This window comes from Diabrotica undecimpunctata, chromosome 1 (assembly GCF_040954645.1).
Source record: "Diabrotica undecimpunctata isolate CICGRU chromosome 1, icDiaUnde3, whole genome shotgun sequence".
Classification (NCBI taxonomy): domain Eukaryota; kingdom Metazoa; phylum Arthropoda; class Insecta; order Coleoptera; family Chrysomelidae; genus Diabrotica; species Diabrotica undecimpunctata.
In genome coordinates, this window is record NC_092803.1 from 30,241,395 (window position 1) to 30,258,083 (window position 16,689).

The window sequence follows — 16,689 nt, forward strand, 5'->3', positions numbered from 1 at the left end:
AGTAAAGCCTCACCAAATACAGCAGTGGTGTTCCAAAAATACTTATGATTTAAATCAAATTGTTAAAGATAGGCACACACAGTTTATTAAACAATGATATTAGATTATATTTTTGGTAATATTGTACTACATTTTAATACATATTATTAAAATATATCACATAAATATATTGTCTCTATGTGAAACCATAGATACGTATTACAGATTACAGTATTAATAAATATTAATTACAAAGATTGTTTTACCTTTAAAACCTTTATTATTTATATTATAACTCATTTAAACGTCACAAAGTTAAAAAGAAGAATATACGAACCGATTGTAATAAAGTAAAAAAATAATACATACATACAGGACAGTTTGGAAAACTCATATTCACATAGGTTACATATTATACACTTCCCGTCATATAAAACTGGTACACTTTTTTTCCCAATGTAAACCTGGGTTTAGACTGGATACAGTGGTTCGTAAATTAATTCGCTGTTGCCATCACAGATAACGGAATTGCACTAAATCTAATTAAAAAAATATAAAGTTAGTATTAGATAGGTATTATTTTTATCAATAACAACAAAAAACCGTATTTAATAAATTTAATAACCAGAGATAGGGTTCAGCTAATATCCAAAATATTTGAAGGATCTTTAAACCTAGATTATTGGCACAGGGAACATTGGAATGCATCTACTGTACCTAATTTTTTACTTCAATTACCTACCGAACACGAACTGTATTTTGTATCAATAAGTTTAGTCAAAGGCCAACTACCAAGATTAATTTATTATTTATTATATTAACGATAACATTAACAAAAACTAACATTATACTTTATCCTACGTAGATTATAAAGTGACAGATCCAATACCTCACTGTAATGTTTTATTATAATAATTTAAAGTTATGTCTAGATTTATTTTATCTATCACTATATTTGAATTGAAATATTTTCATAAATTATAATAAAACACAAATCAAGGTATGAGTACTTAATTGATATAATGAAAAACAACAAAATTATTATGAGAATTTTTTAGGATGCATGTTTAAACAAATTTAATGTGACTGACTGATCGAGAATGCTCGATGTTAGAATACTCAAAACTGGCGGTCTGTCACACAGCCCTGCTTTTAGCTGATTTCATATAATATTTTCGTTGAACTGGCAACAGTGCCCTAGAATTTAGAATGACACATGTGACAAGATCAACTTACACAACTTGAAAAACATGATTTTCGGTAATAAGAGTTGTACCAGTTTTTTATGACGCGAACGGTACATCGTATTGTTAAATTATATTATTCACTTTCACAATCAGATGCACTGTCGTCGTCACTAGAATCATTTAAACCAATCTTTATCTTCAGTTATTACATCCATGCGACGTTCACTTTCCAAATACTTATCTTCAACCTTGACAACATGTTCACACACTTTCTTTCGGTTATCTACAATTACTCTAGCAAATTCCTGTTCCACCAACACTTTTATGTCTTCTAACTTAAAATAAACGTTTTGTTTTGCAACTTCTATTTTTATTTGCGCCCAAACCATTTCTATAGGGTTCAAGTCTGGATGATATGGCAGAGGTTTTAAAGAAACATGTCCACATTCTTGCAGCACTTTGTCAAATTTATATTAATTATGATCTTGTTTATGTCATTTGATGATTTCATACAATTGCGGTTTTAACATTGACGTTACAAAGGGTAAATTTTTTTCTGTCAACTAAGATATCATATCCATTTTTTTAGAATTACTGGTGGGTGCTTTATTAACTTGTACATTATGATATGGCGCATTATCAGTAACAACAACCAAATCCAACAGGCAAATTGGTGATTAACTGTTCTTTCATCCATTTTTCATAATTTTCTGAATTCATATCATCATGATAATCTCCCATCTTAGCTCCTGACTTGTTTTTGAATAATCCTTTGCCACTGTCATCTGTCCAGCTATTTGGCGTAGTGTATCCTACATGTACATAGGTTTCATCATTATTACACAATTGACTTACCTTCGCTTCTGTAATATTTAATTTTGTCCAAAGATTTATTGCGTAGAGCACGAATATCATTCCGTTCAATTAATAAACGTCGATGACTATCTTTCGTTTTCTTCCATTTAAATCCCAATTTTTTTTCAATTCTGTAGAAACAACTTAGACTTCCAGTCTACCCGTACACCTCTTCAAGCCTTTTCTGTAAAAGCTTTAATGATACACGACAACTTTCAGTCTCATAAAAACGATGAATGGTATTTCTAATGAACTGTTTGTCATACTACCTCAAGTCTGTCACGGTGGCTTTCCTTTTAGCAAGTGTTGTAGCTGGAAATTTTAGTGTATTATTTGACTCTGCGTTTGTTAGCATACTTGCTTGTTGAATGATCCTTCCTACTATACGTAAAGATTCTCCAGTAGCTTTGCCCGCACATTGTTTAATACTGGTTCGAACATCTCCAGGAAATAGTATTTGCATATATTTAAATACATTGTAAACTATTCCTTTGGATTCTGTTGTTAATCTGACCTGTTTACTTGTACTACATTTAACCATTTCCATTCTACAAAATAGTTCTAATACGCGTGCTAGCACCTTTCTTGTTGAGACTCGACAACATAATGAGACTAAATTACGAACTCGTTTAAAATCCAGTGACTAGAAACTCTCGGAAATAATTCTTCGTATCAGTTCTCTCTAAATCAGTTCTTTGTATGTCCTTAACGAGTCGTTAAGAAGTCATTAATAATGATTTTATAATCACGGTTTTAAGGTTACTGATACTTAATTAAAAATTAACTTTTACCAAACTTTATAGAGTATCAATTATTAAAGATAGTATTATAACAAACAAAAAGTTTGGTATCTATAAAACACTCTGTGTACAATCAAACTACATTTATTATTTAAGTGAGTAATAATTTTGTAATAAGTGCGATTTCAAATAATTTAATTTCTTTAATATTGCAACGCTACTGCATGGGTCTGATCATAGATATTCTATTGTCTGCGCAATTAACTATTTCGTCGAAGGGCTCGCCACTTGATTTAAAATAAGCTGTTGTAACAATCAATACAATTTCGTCTACTTTTTCTACCAGGACGTCCTTCTCGTCGCAAACAATCTTTTCGTTTTGATAATTTGGTTTCAGAAATACACACATTTTGATTTGAAAGTTGTAATGCTAACTGCATTGGTAACTGTTTTTTTAATGTTTGTTTTATTATAGACAATCCAGCTGTTAATTATTGTAGCACCAAAAATTAGTTCGAAGACTACCTTACGATACCACTTGAGACCGTTTCGTAAAGAAGAATAATAAGCTGCCATTTGGTCACTGTAATATACACCTTTTTTAGCTTTGTTGTAGTCTTGGATAACTTGCAATTTAAAAATATATTCCACTGGTTCCTGGCTTGTTTTTGATCTCTTTTATTTGCCCGTATTACAGAAGTTTAGCGTGTGCTCAGGTTTACTGGATAACATTAATACCGGTCTCTTGTCTTGCTAACGGATTACCTTAATATTGTCCTTATTTTCGATGCCAAATATTTTTTTAGTTTTTTTTTGTACTATTTACTTTGGAATACTTTTCCCATTGCTTCTAAGAGTCCCACAATAAAAATTTTGGCGATTTAATCGATCTTTTGCAAAAGAAATACCCGAATAAAAGTTGTCAGCATATAAAGTTAGGCGGGCATCTAACAAGCTATTTATGAAGGTCAGTATAACTTTCTGAGAATGGCTTTTGTTTATCATATTGTTTTCTTTTCCATTACTTTATAGGTATATTTGCTGACGGTACGCCATGCTCCGTATGCTTCGTACTTTCATCTATGACTACATTCCTGACTGGAGTCATGATTTTCATGAACCTGTCATTAAGTAAGTCTAAAACATGTAGTGAAATGTCGATAGCAATTAAAGTAAACTGTATACTCAAGCTTAATCAAGCCATTCAGAGTGATGCTGGGAATATTTATATTCTACTATACATCAACAATTTACCCATATAAATTACCATCATTTTGTACTAATTTCGCCGAATAAGGGCGATAACAAAATAAATACATATACGTAGACGGTTACGTTTGGATTTAATTAGAGTCTTTTACCATTCTATAACATGTATTTCTGGGTCTAGACTTCATCAGAGAGACTTTAGTTTGAGTCTTCTTACAAGTCTTTCTGATGACGGATGGACCCAGAAATACGTGTTAGAGAATGGTAAGAGACTCTAATTAAATCCAAACGCAACCGTCTACGTATATTAATCTAAAACATGTCTAATTTTGTATAATTTATCGTTGCTTTATTTATTTATTATTTATTAATAATAATGTATCCCTAGTCATAACCGAGGAGATAAACTTATTGTTTTAAAGGTCATTTTTGGACCACAATATAATCGAATATTAGGGACCTTCACGAATCTCATACCGATCACGATAATAAAGAATTTTTTAATTACTTCTTTATTAATCGGAACCCACTTACCGTTAGACTGATGTTTGATACTGTGTACAACAATTTCTTGTTCTGCATATCTATTGGTTTCTTGAAAAATTAATTCCAAAATTTCATGTGTGACAAATAGATAAAAAAATATCCAATAGGCTCATATTTTCATATTGAATATTTATTTTAGAATTTGTAGGATATTCATCAAAATCTAATTTCTGTTTCCTGAACGTTAGTCCAACGTATTCCTCAGCATCACCTAAAAATAAAGACAATGAGCATCAAGTTATAAGATTTTCGATTTTTTTCGATTCATAATTATCAGTTTCTATACCACTGGATACTTCTTCGTTTAAATTTATGGATTCGTCTCTATCAGAATTGTCGCTATCTTTACTAGGAGTGTATTCAGGATCTCCATCAGACAAGTTTTCAAATGGATCACTAGCAGATTCGGTTTCAGTTTATATCCAAGCACTTTGGTGCTTGTTCAGCACCAATTTAACCAATTTAACCATTTTTTCGTCTCTAGACGACATTTTTATAGAATAAAAAACAACACACGTGTACAATGTTTACTATAGAACTAATAACCAGATACGGAGGTGCGGTAAATCCAATAGCGTAAACAAATTCTTTGTGGGACATTACTAGGTGCTGGCATCTGGTAACTTAAATCAGAACTAAAATATAAAGTACATTACGCAAGGTCTCCAAATTTCAGTACCGGTTGAACGGTAAGTTCATACCAGACCCATGTATCTGGTAATGGCGTGAAAGTGATGATAAATGGTAATCAAGAGAGCGGAGAAAGTTAAACAAAAATCCACAAGGAAAATAATTCCTGCAGCTGGCTGTATACCACGTATAACAAAAAGAGGTTAATCTTTGTATGTGGGTATATTTTATTTTATAAAAACCCTTAAAAGGGCAACATTAAAAACACGAACGTTTTCGGAACAACTATTCCATCATCAGGTTAAAATACAGGTTACCATGCCTGAGCCACCAAAATATTTGGGTAAAAACCCTTTAAAATGTAATGTGTTACCAAATATTGTACATGATGTTGATAATATTATATGATGTTTAATATTTTAATTAAATTTTACTTCAGGTAACGTACACCCATGCTTAAGTGAGTTCCAGTGTCCGGAGAGTAAACCTCTTCAAACGGACTTCAGCTGGTAACTCTTAGCTGAGTTACCAGCTGAAGTCCGTTTGAAGAGGTTTACTCTCCGGACACTGGAACTCACTCTTAGCTGAGTTACCAGCTGAAGTCCGTTTGAAGAGGTTTACTCTCCGGACACTGGAACTCACTTAAGCATGGGTGTATGTTACCTGAAGTAAAATTTAATTAAAATATTAAACATCATATAATATTATCAACATCATTTACAATCTTTGGTAACACATTACATTTTAAAGGGTTTTTACCCAAATATTTTGGTGGCTCAGGCATGGTAACCTGTATTTTAACGTGATGATGGAACAGTTGTTCCGAAAACGTTCGTGTTTTTAATGTTGCCCTTTTAAGGGTTTTTATAAAATAAAATATACCCACATACAAAGATTAACCTCTTTTTTTTAAACAAAAATGTTTGAATGTTTGGCCAAAATACTCCCCTCCCTTGAGTTGTGAGTTTACCCCTTACCAGTGTAGCCACTTGTACCGATCAAAATTGACGGCATATTTACTAAAGTTTATTCTTTATTTTCTTTCATATATAGCTGGTGTAGTATTTTTTTGAACTGGGTGTATGCCTTAAAGTTATCCAAAGTAACCTGCCAAGCCGGCAGGTTACTTTGTTTTGATGGTCGGCTATTTTCGAAATTTTCTATGCTGTTGTTCTAATATTTAGCAATTTGAAACTGTGTTTTTAATTAGCTGGTTTTGTTTGTTTTGGGATACTGATTGAGTATTACTATTAGGTAAGCCTAAATAATAAAAGTTTGTTGTTATTTTTACAATATATATAAAGATGCTTTAATAAAGTTTGTATTTGTATTTGTGAGAGTATTTATCTCAACTGTCCTATACTGTACTTGTCCAAACCCTCCCACAAGGGTCCAAACCCTTCTTTATTTATAAAATTGTTACAGAAAACATGCCGTATAAATATAAGCGACTAATTGAGCAACGATTTCTCAAAGAAGCCATGCGAAGTGCAACAGCTGATGTTTTATCTGGAAAGTTTTCTATCAGAAATAGCGCTTTAGAGTATGAAATTAAAAAATCAACACTGGCTTTATATGTAAAGAAAGCTAGTGAAGTAGGAATTGACAATACGACATTCTCTCCACACGTTGTCACATGCCAAGTGTTTTCTAATGAAATGGAAGCCTCCGTTGCATTGTAAATTAAGAGATGTTCTAACATGTACCATGTTTTAGCTCCAAAAGCGACTTGCAGATTAGCATACAAATTTGCCGAAAAAACGAAGTTAAATTTCCAGAGCATTGGAAAGTAAATAAATCAGCTAAGAAGGACTGGTTTACAGGATTTTTATGTCGACAATCTGAACTATCCTTACAAACCCCGGAGAATATACAAGCTTAGTGAGAATTTCCAGTTTCAATAAATCTACAGTCGGTAAATTTCAAGGTAAGTTAGAGGAGATTCTAAAAAGGCACAGCTTTACGGAAAGTTGCTACTAAAGGTCAGCGTCAAGTTGGTAAAGTACTGTCGCCTGAGAGAAGAGAACTGATTACTAAAGTGGGTATTATTGAAGCGAATTGAACAGCACTTTTACCAGTGTTGGTGTTTCCAAGGAAAAAATTTGACAACCATAGAATGCTAAATGGTATTCCAGAAGAATATGGTATAACCGGTTTAGTGCATTCACCTGGATGGATATCCAGTGATAATTTTTAAAAAGTTTTAGAGTATTTTATAACTTATGTTCGATATTCTAAAGAACTCTAAATTATTTTATTAATGAATAATCATGAATCCCATTTATCTGTTTCTGCTATTGATTACTGCAAAGATAATGGAATTACAATTCTCTTCCACTCCACTCCACTCATCTAACAAATTGCAACCATTAGAAAGGACTGTTTTTGGACCATTTAAAAGGTGTTTCACTCAAGAAGCAGATGGCTGGATCCTCTCTCATCCAGGAAAGGCATTATCAATGTATGACCTTGCACCAATATGTATGAAAGCTTGGTATCGATCTGCAACTCCTTCCAACATAAAATCTGGATTTCGTTGCACTGGAATTTGGCCATTGGATAAAAATATTTTTGGTAAAGTTTCTGTCATCATCATCATCATCATCCAGCCTCAAGAGTCCACTGCTGAACATAGGCCTCTTCCTCATGTTTCCAACCCCGTCTATCTTGCGCCGCTCTCATCCAGTTTTTATCGAGTCTTCTTAAATCGTCAGTCCATCTTGTAGGTGGTCGACCGACGCTTCTCTTGTCTTCCCTTGGCCTCCATTCCAATAACCTCTTTGTCCATCGCCCATCTGTCATTCTGGCTATGTGTCCTGCCCATCTCCATTTTAGTCTGGCTATCTTCTCGATGATGCCAGTCACTCCGGTTCTTCTCCTGATGTCTTTGTTGGTTATTCTGTCTCGCAGAGTTATTCCTAACATGGACCGCTCCATTCTTCTCTGCGTGACTCTCAGTTTGGTAGCTGCTGCTTTTGTTAAGGTAAGTGTTTCTGCTCCGTACGTCAAGACTGGGAGGACGCACTGATCAAATACCTTTCTCTTTTGCCCACCCAAGGCCGATTCTTCTCTTCAGTTCATGAGTCTGGTTATCCCTGCCAATCATAATTTCATGTCCCAGGTATTTATATCTATCTACGAGTTCTATTTCTTTTCCACCAATACTGATGTTCTGGTTGGGTACCAAATTGGTCATGATTTTTGTTTTCGAGATATTTATATTTAAACCTACACTTTCTGTAGCCACAACGAGTTCCTGTACCATCTCTCTTGCCATACCTAGATCTAGGTAAAGTTTCTGTGCACGTTCGTAATAGACAAAATGGTTCCTATAACATCAAATGACCCCAATGTTTCTTTATCAAGTAAATGTTTAAATCAAAATGTGGAGGTTTCATCGCAATTCAGCCTCTATGCATTGTCCCAGCCTGTCACTCTAGTTCAAAGCGAGCACAAGAAAGATTACTATCTCCATCCCAAATAAAACCCGAAGGCTAAAGAAAGAAAATTAACTGGAAGAGATCCAGTAAAAAAAGCAACCATAATAGCAACTGATAGCAATTGCAGAAAAGAAATTAAAAAAGGGACACCACAAATTAAAAAAAAAAAAATAGAGATGTGAAAGAAGAAAGTAATCAGCGAGTCCTATTCCGATGAGGAAAAAGTGATGACTCATCTTCAGATTTATATTTGTAAAATGATGAAGATCAGGATGAGGACCTTACTAGACCTCGAATTAATAGTCCGAAAAAAATCGGTTCCACATCATGCCACCAAAATTGAAGAAGTTGTTGTAGATGGTTACAACGTGAAATTTTTGAAAAAGCAAGTTGCTTCCAACCGGTTTATATGTAGTTAGTAAAGAGCCTTCAGCATTTGTAACATATAAAGAAGTGATTGTAAGTTTACCAAATCCTTTGACAGATGAAAGTGCCAGATATAAAGACATGATATATTTTAACAATGATCTTTCCCAGTACAGTTTATTTTAATAATGAATATTTTGTTTGTTTCATTGATATCTAAAGCTTTTTTTTTGGCAAATAAAAGTAATAATTACTATTTAAATGGGAATAAGCCACAATTAAAGGTTAAAGTACGTTTATTGACGTTTCAATTTCCACTTCGAAAATCGTTCTCAAAATATAAACATTAGTAAATTAAACATTTACTAATGTTTAATTTTTTTTTTCATTCATTCCTTAAGTAATATTTTTGTATTTATTCGTTTATTGTCCAGACGGGAGGGTTTGGACACATTACCTCAAGTATTTATATGCGAATATTTCATTCACCTTGTTATATTTGTACACAAACTATGCAAATATATAGTGAGGAGACATACATTAATCAGTATGATTTCAAAATTTTAGATATTTGTTTTCCATGTCTACGCCATAATTGTTTATTAAAAAATTGTCCAAACCCTCCTGGCGGTCTCCTATGGAAGGAACTCGTTTTTTAAATATTTTGCTTATTTTTGTTTACTTTTTTGTGCAAATTAAGTAAGTCGTGCCTAGATATCGTATCTTCCATTTCGTTGCACCTTTCTCTCATCCATTCTTTTTTAACTAATTGTATCTATCTTGAAATTCTTCTCATTCGTTTCGTTTGATTAATTGGAAGTAGACGTAGTTCCATTAAGTTCAAGGTGTCTTCTGTCCATTTATTTCATTTATTTTTCTTGACTAAGTTACTTCTATAATCATTGTTTGTAGAGATTTCGTTAAATAGGCTTTTAAATTAATTCCTTAGTTTCTCTAGATCTTCTAGTTAATCTCCGAAGTTCTTTATTATATTGGTAAATTCTTTTTTAATGTTAAGAACTTTTGGTTTTTGCCTCTGGATTCGTTTTAACCTTAGTTTAATATCTGCCACAAGGGGTTGGTGATCAGATCCAATAGTTGCTCCTGAAAATGTAGTGACTTTTTTGACGGCATTTTGGAAATGCTCACTTACAAGTATCTAATCTATTTGATTTCTTAAAGATCCGGTGTGCTGCCATCATTAAATAGGGTTTTCTAAGTATATATCATCTCTTGGCTAGTTTATACCAAATGTTTGCAATGATCATATCGTTTTCTTTATAAAATTTATACAATCTCTGTCTTTGATCGTTAGGTTGTAGACCTTCCCCAATTTTTACATTTCATTGCATTGAGGTTGCCTATATTATATAAAATTTCTTGTTTACTAAGCTTCTGTAAGATGTCTAGGATTCGATTACAAAGCGTTTCGACTTCATCGTTATATTTAAGATATAATTCTCTGGTGTTGGGGAAAAAGGGCATAAGTCAAATTTTTACTATATTGACTTAAGTACACTTGTGACATGAAATTTAATCAATTTAGTTAGGGTCTAAAGGACATAAGTCTACTGTATTTCTAACAGCTTTAATATCTATTGATCTAATAGACGCAAGTCGTGTAAAACCGGTTCTGTTTGGACAAACGGACTTATGTTGACTAAAGTCTTTTTTACCGCGGTAAACTTACAACCGTATATTTACACTTGCTAAGGATAGGCTGACTTAATTCCGTATGACCCGTTACAATAACAAACACGTCTTGCTTTTCAGTGATAAAAATTTGTATTTACTTGTGATTTTGCGAACGTAAAAATGTCAGAAAGCTAAAAGATGTAAAAGAATTATGAAGAATTATATACATAATTGGGCGACATTAATAAGATGAGCAAATAAAAATAAACCTTTTCAGTGCTTGAAATGTCATAAGATGATTTTTATGACTTTGCAGCCTTGTTGAAAAGTGTCTTTGTAAAAAAGAAAATAAGATAGTGAAAAACGAAAATTTCTATGGTACGACTGCAAATGGCTCAGATACACAAAGGCACAGGGACTGATTTATAATAAAAAATCACTTCAAGAAACAGAAGACTTCTCCATTCTGAATTTAAATCGCCGTGGCCGTCCGGTTGCACTCTCTTTATCAAAAAAATATACAGAGCCACTTGCAATCTGCAAGGCAAAGAAAGATGATCTCTTGAAATTACTACCCCTTATTCCAGATGTGTACAAAAGCTGTTATAAGCAACTTGTAAATTCAAATGCAACAGCTGACGTTGACCCAGATTTAGAAGACCTAGATCCAGACGCCGAAAATTCAGACTTAGAAGAGTTACATACGTAGTAAACATTTTCAGTGATGTATAGGATGTTAGTTCATATAGACTTAAGTCAGCAATTGCAATCAAAGTCAGATCCAGAGGATTTAAGTCAATCAAAAATCATCAATTTGAAAAGATATAATCTACTTTATTATTTTCTATAGGTTTGGTTAATATATCGTATTATAATATTAGTATAAATGTTTTTTTTTTTTTTTATTATATTATAACTAATAAATTAACAATCAGAATAAAACAATGTATTCTATAAGTTAATGTGATGAGTTTAGGTCCTGTCCCTTGGTTCTGGCGCGATGTGGTCCCCTCCAGTGAGAGAATCACGGGTCCATGTTACTGGTCTGTTGGCCAACGTCGCTTTAGTCTTCTGATAACTCGATGTTGAGGTATTGCGGAGATTAATGGATTGGAGTGTGTGTTCACTTTTTGAATGTATTGTAATTTCTTTTGCTGCTATACTTCTTTCACTGTTGAGATATTGAGATCCTCATAGATTCTTTGGTTGGTTACGTACCAGGGTGCATCAACAATTGCTCTTAAGATTTTTGATTGGCATCTTTCCATAATAGCAATATTAGATTTACTACTACAGCCCCATAGCTCTATGCCATATGTCCATATTGGTTTGATAACTGTTTTATAAATTAGAATTTTATTATTTATTGACAGCTTGGAGTTTTTTCCAATTAACCAATTGATTTCTTTTTGTCTTAGTTGTATTTGTTTTCTTTTTTTGCTAATGTGTTCTTTCCAACACAGGGTTTGGTCCAGGTGTAGCCCTAGGTATTTGGTTGTTTTAGTCCTGGGTATTTCCTCATTGTTGATATATATTGGTGGTGGTGTTTCTCGTCGTAAAGTAAAAGTTACGTGGGTTGACTTGTTTTCATTTATTTTTATTTTCCATTATTTTAGCCAGTTTTCAAGCTCATACAAATAGTCTTGGAGTTGTTGTGTATCTATGTTAATGTTTTTGTGACTTGTAAGTGCTACTGTGTCATCTGCAAATGTGCCAATTGTTACGTTATGTGATGTTGGTAGATCAGACGTATATAATATATATAATAAAGGTCCCAGGACGCTTCCCTGTGGAATTCCCGCCTTAATGGGATGCGTTTTGGATATTTCTTCATTTACTTTTGTTCTAAACTGTCGGTTTTCCAAGTATGATGTAAGTATTCGAAAGAATGGTGGTAATATTTGTTTAATTTTATAAAGAAGTCCTTTATGCCAAACCCTATCAAAAGCTTGACGTACATCTAGTGATACCATTGGGCAATATTTCTTTTCTTCTAATGCGGTATTGATTTTATGGGTTATTCGGTGGCATTGCTGGATAGTTGAGTGTTCTCGTCGAAATCCAAACTGATAATTTGGTATCCAATCTGCGCCTGTAAAGTCTGGATCTATTCTTTTTATTAAAAGTTTTTCTAGTAATTTGGAGATTGTTGATAACAGACTGATAGGTCGATAGGATGAGACTTCACTTGGATCCTTTTCTGGTTTTGGAAATAATAGTATTTCTGCAATTTTTAGATTGTTAGGCCAATAATTACATCTTAATATTGGGTTAAATATATATGTAAGGATTACTATACCCTTTTTTGGTAATTCTTTTAGCATTTTTGGTGTTATTAGGTCAATTCCTGGTGACTTTTTAATATTTAGTCTTAAGATTTCTTCTTTGAGTTCTTTGGGTGTTGTTAATTTTATTGGATTTACTGATGGTTGTTCTGAGTTTAGATAATTAATAATTTCTTGATCTTCTTCATTGTTGTGTGGTTGGAATACTGTTGCTAAATGTTCAGCAAATAATTCTGATTTTTCTTTATCGCTTCTTGCCCATTGGTTCTGTGTGTCTGTGGTTTTTCTTACTGGTGGGGATATTGCTTGAGGTTTTAAGGATGATTTGATTGGTTTCCATATTGAATGGTCGTATCTATTAAGTTGTGTTACATATTTTTTGACTGACTCTTCTCTTGAAATTTTTAGTTGTGTTTTTAATTTATTTGTTAAGCGATTGTAAAACGTTTTATCCGCTGGGTTCCGACTTTGTTGCTATTTGGCTCTTGCTCTTCTTTTTTCAGCAATGAGCTTTTTAATTTCTAATGGAATATTTATTCTTTTCTCGATTTTATTTTTATCTGCATCGTTCGGTGTCGCTTCTTTTGCAGCATTTTGAAGTAAAGTTATAAGGTTGTTTGTAGCTGCTTCTATTTCTGAAGGGCTTGTTAGTCTTACATTTAGTTTAATGTTTTCATCTAGTATTTTTCGGTAAAGGTTCCAATCTGTTCTAGGTCCATGCAGTTTTGGAGTAGGTTGTTTGTTAATAACGCATGTGCTAATTGTTGCAATAATTGGTGAATGATCTGAAGATAGGTCATAACTTGGAACTATATCCATAAAGGTGTTAGATATTCCTTTTATGATGCAAAAATCTAAGAGGTCTGGTCTTTTTTTGGGGTCCGTTGGCCAGTATGTTGGTGTTCCTGTTGATAAATATGAGTATTTATTTTCTTGCATTAAGCTATAGAGCTCTCTCCCCTTTGTTGTTATTAATCTTGATCCCCAGTAAGTTACTATTAAAGTCACCAGCTGCGATAAATTTTGGACCTAGAGTATTGAAGAAGGATCCGAAATCGTTTTTTTTTAATATTGTGCTTTGGAGGGCAATATACTGCTGCTATTGTTATTTCGTAAGGTAATGAGCACACTTTAATTACTGTAGCTTGGATACAGTCTGTTATATAACTTTCCATCATGAAATGTTTAATTGATTGTTTGATCAAGATTGCTGTACCTCCATGGGCTGTCTTGTCTGGGTGGTTAGTATGGTACGTTAGATAATGAGGTATTTTAAAATACGATTTGTCAGTAAAATGTGTCTCACTTATTAATAATATATCTATAAAATTTTGTTGTAGAAATATTATCACCTCGTCCTTATGATTCAGCAGGCCATTGGCGTTCCATTCAGCTATTCGTAATAAGAACTTTATTTGCATACGAGTTTACTTAGCATGTTTATTACCATGCTGTTTTGTTGCAAGATTTGATTAAACATGGCTTTGAATTCTTCTAAAAACTTCATAAGAATAGTGTTTGAATCTTGGTTATCTAAAGGAGCAGCAGGAGGTTGTCTATTACTCGCTGCATTAGCATAGCTTACATTTGGTCTTACTGTATTGGGTATAAAGTTTCTGTTACGTGCTTGCGACATATTTTGGTGATGATTATATGTAGTTTGTGCTATATTTTTATTTCTATTTAAATTACGATAATATTCGCATCCTTTATAGTTAGCTGGGTGATCTCCTCCACATAAAGCACACGTAGCTGGCGTGTTCTTGTTCTTTTTACAGCTGTTTGTACTGTGCTGCCCTCCACATTTCACACAGACATATGGTCTATTGCAATATGTTTTTGAATGGCCATATAATTGACATCTCATACATTGGATGATATTTTTGTTTTTTATGGGTGGTTCAATTTGTATATTGCAGTGTTGTAATTTCTGAATTTTATAAATATCTTGGTTATTGTCTGATGGTTCAAGGTCAACAAAGAACATATTTACCGGCTCTTTTGTAATTCTATGTTTAGCATTAATGATGTTTCTTACCTTGTGACCCAGTTTTATCAGTTCTTCTTTGATATCTTCTGTTGCATGTGAATAGTGAAGGTATTTAATTACGACTCTATAGGCCCTTTCTTCCTTTCGTTGATATGTGTGATGAATAATGTTGTTCTCTCTCATATATCTTGATAATTTTCTGTATATTTCTGGATCGCTACAAATTATTTTGACTGTATTATTACCATAGTCCTGGTTTCGTATTGTTCAGCTTCAGCTATTTCTGTAAATTTTTTCCTCATTTCTGGGAAGTCGCTTACACCGTAAACAAATATTGGTGGCGGTTTAGGTTTTCTTGGCGCTGTTTCATTTTGATTGGTTTCATTTTCTTGGGTATCCGTAAGTGTATTATATTTGTTCGATAGTGTAATGGTATCATCTTCTTTGTCTGTTTCTACATTTGATCTGATTTTTCTGCGTTTTGTAGTTTTAACTACTTGTTATGAGTTTTTTGTTGACACATTTGCACTTTCTGGTTCGTCATCGCTTGTTGATGACATTCTGTAGTATTGCTGGCTATTCCTGTTATTTATATTGCTGTTGTGTGGCGCGTTTTGTTGATTTATATATTGTTCTTGATTGGGCGGAAATATCATATTCGTCGAAGAATTGGTGGTTGGTTGATTTATTTGCATATTGTACATACCTGGTGTTTGTGATGAGATTTGTGGATAACCCTGTATATTGTTGATTTGTGATTGACCCTGTGTGTTGTTTGGAATCTGCATTTGTGGGTAACAATTCATTTGGTTTGATGGATACTGGATTGGTAATGGCTGGCTGTTTACATTTTGCATTTGTTGGCTAACTATGTAGTTGTCGAATCCTGGTCCATTTCCCGTTGGAAACATTATAAATAAATTACTGAATTGTTTTTAAATTTAATTTGATGAGTTTATGGTTTTTAAGTCTATTACTAATTGATTGCTTTTTAATCACTTAACATTTACTTATCTGTTCAATTCGATAAAACCGGTCGCACGTTGATAACGGAGAACCACTTAACGTCCGCTCGGTTTGGAGTATCGATGTGAACTAGTATAAATGTTAGTTTAATTTAAAAATGGATTTATATGACAAGAATGAAACCTTTAATAAATCCTTCTAAAAAACAACAGATTTCGACTTATGCCCTTTTTCCCCAACACTAGAGAATTATTGATTAATTTATCATAAAAGGCCCCCTTAAATTAAAAATTAACGCGCCTGGGAGATTTTCTGAAAACCTCTTCCTACGAAGCAATTTTAGGGGACTGTTTTAATTTTGGCAACCTGTATAAAACAAAAATACATTTTAAAACAAAAAAATAATATATACACGTAAATATGCAATCATTTTGTACACGCTCACGTCAATAGCTTCCATGAAACCAGATGAGCGTGAATTTCTGCCGCTCATTACATTTCTATTGATATATAAATACCTATGCCCAGCTCTATGAACTAGACGCATTTGAAATATTTATTTTTATCTTCGAATACTTCACATTCCACTGTTATAGTAAAGGCCATGAATACACTGCCATATAATGTATAATAAATTAATCCAGGTTGATTCATCGCCATTCAGCGAATTCCTACATCTCCAATGGCGTAGCGTATTTTATGGGATGAAATAGTTTACACACTATTTGCTTATATGCAATCAAATCAAAATCAAATTCTACCAAATCAAAGAACCAATAGGAAATATAGGATTTCTATTCATAGTAAATGTAAAGTGATAGACAGAAAAATTAAGTTTTGATAGTAACTGTTACTTGGATA